The sequence below is a fragment of the Sarcophilus harrisii genome, chromosome 1 (genome assembly GCF_902635505.1).
Source record: "Sarcophilus harrisii chromosome 1, mSarHar1.11, whole genome shotgun sequence".
NCBI lineage: Eukaryota > Metazoa > Chordata > Mammalia > Dasyuromorphia > Dasyuridae > Sarcophilus > Sarcophilus harrisii.
In genome coordinates, this window is record NC_045426.1 from 480,095,233 (window position 1) to 480,097,790 (window position 2,558).

At 37.2% G+C, this 2,558-nt stretch overlaps 1 pseudogene; it reads left to right on the forward strand.

Moving 5' to 3' along the window:
• Positions 1 to 1,129: 1,129 nt before the first annotated feature.
• Positions 1,130 to 2,168, forward strand: LOC100925943 (annotated as a pseudogene).
• Positions 2,169 to 2,558: the final 390 nt, after the last annotated feature.

Sequence of the window (2,558 nt, forward strand, 5' to 3'; positions counted from 1 at the left end):
CACATACCCAAGGATAAGGTTTACATGTTCCAAAATCTATAAAATTTTTTGTTACCCACTCAATTTGCTCTGGTTCCATGGCCTGCAGATCCCACACTATATCACATGTATGCCACATACCTAATAAAATATAAGGTTACTAGGAGGTTTTTTAGAGTATTAAACTTGGAATTAGGGAAACCCAAATTCAAATCCTGCTTGAGACATTTAGCAGCTGTGCCCCGATAAGTAAAGTTACTTAACCTCTCAACTTCAGTTTCCTCATTTGTAAAGTATGGACAATAGCTCTTTCCAAACCTTAAAATACTCCACAAATAATATCTTTATAAGCATGTTCCTGCATTAACTATGCCAGGACTCCTCCTCTAGAGAAAAATTTCTAAACAAAAGAAAAACAGAAAATTTTTCTTTAGTCTAGTTTCTTTATCTTGAAAGCTGTCTTAACTTCCATGTTTGCCCAAGAAAATAAAAGGGAGCCCTAGATTTAATATCCCTTTACTCACATTCTACTAACTGCACAGGCAAGCAAGTTGCTGCTTCATCGGAGCAGATACATTATTTGTAGCTCTCTACATAATTGTTTATGAAAACAAGATAAAGGAGATTAAGGCAATAAACAAAATCAAGTCTCTTTTAGTAAATCTGGCAGTTTTCTACAGAAGGATAACTCTCAGATTTCTCTAACAGGCAAGATATGATGATGTATCCATACTTTCACATCTAAGAATTTTACAAGAAATTGGATGGAAGATAGTCTCCCCATCTCTCTCTTGCTTATATAATTTTATAATGTGCATATCTATATACAAAAACACCTGCATTTGTTTATCATATAAGTAAAGATAGAATGCCATTGAGAATACAAACTTGACTTTGGAGTTAAGAACTGGATTCAAATTATGCCTATAACACACACCTGCTGACTGACTGATCAAATCACTTTTTCTCTTAAGTACCCATGCAAGTTGTCTGTAACTGTAAATTGCTTGTATGCACTGGAGGATAAATGGGAAGAGTGGAATTAATTCTTTGAAAACATATGTATATAGTCTCCTTTCCTCTTTTGTTCCGAGGCTGCGGCTGCAGTGCTTGCTCCCGATGTTGCTGCAACAGTTGACGACTTGTGACCATGGCTTTGCTAACTTTTATGACTTTGCTCCTTCCCAGTGTGATGCATAATGAGTTTGGTGTGTTAAGATCACCAGAATCTGTTGTTTTCCACGATGGAAAATGCTCAATGTCTGTAATTCCAGATGTGACTGCATTATACATGGCCTTTTCTGTGGAAGACCTTTCTTGGTCTTGAATTGCTGTGGGCAACTTGTTCCATCTTGAGCTACTGTTGGTGACAGGGAAGGGAATCGATAATTTTTAGCTTTACTCAAGAATGGTGTTGTTTCCTAGCTTTTTGAAAATGAAGTTGCTTTCAGTCTTCATAGTGTTACAAATTCTATCCACACATTTTTGTTTTTGTTTTTCTGAGGAAATAGAATTTTGCAGTTGGCTCCTCCTGAGTAAAGAGTGTATATGGCAGATAAAGCAAACGCCAGATTTGAAGACCTTTCAGTCACCCGAGACAGTTGCGGAATCACCTATTCCAAGCTAACTCCATTCTTAGTTCTCTGCCCCTTAATTCTCTGAGCAGAAACAATGTCGATTTTGTTTTTTGTTTTTTTTTCCTGAGTTACAAGTTCAACATGATATTGAAAATTGGTTGTCCCGACACAAACATCTAGCCAAAGATTATTCTCCTAACCTATATTTTCTAGAGGTGACAGGCTTTCATGAAATTGAAAAACTCTATGAAGGGCAACTAGGTGGTGCAGTAGATAGAACCCCAGCTCTGAAGTCAGGAGGATCTGAGTTCAAATTTGACCTAGACACTTAATACTTCCTAGCTGTGTGACCTTGGGCAAGTCGCTTAAGCCCAATTGCCTCAGGGGGAAAAAATATAGAGAAAATTCTCAATAATTCAAAGATGCTTCACAGATCCTTACTGACTTTAGATTTGCAGATGAAACATATGACCTTTAAGGTGGGAATGCAGAAGTGGAAGTATTAACAGTAAAGTTATTTGATTCCCCTCTGCCCCCACCCCCAGTGTGAAAGACTCTATTTTTCAGACCAAACAGAATCACAACCCAGAAAATCCATACAATCTTGCATAAATATACAAGGTAAATTACACAGTAGTATTTCCCACCTTGAGGCAATTGGGGTTAAGCGACTTGCACAGCATCACACAACTAGGAAGTGTTAAGTGAGGTCAAATTTGAACTCAGGTCCCTCCTGACTTCAGGGCTGGTGCTCTATCCACTGCATCATCTAGCTGCCCGCACACTAGTCTTCAACATAATTCTTTGGATAATTTTGGGCTTAGTCTTTCCTGTGAACATTGTCTCCTGTGACCTGTAAATATGGATATGATATATTATTTATAGGATGACAAATCAGAAGATCCAAATGGATTAACCTTTTTCTGTCATTCTAATAAAAAAATATAGATAAGAGCCAGATTGTATTAAGATAAGTATTTTGATGTGTTTTAAAGTGAATGT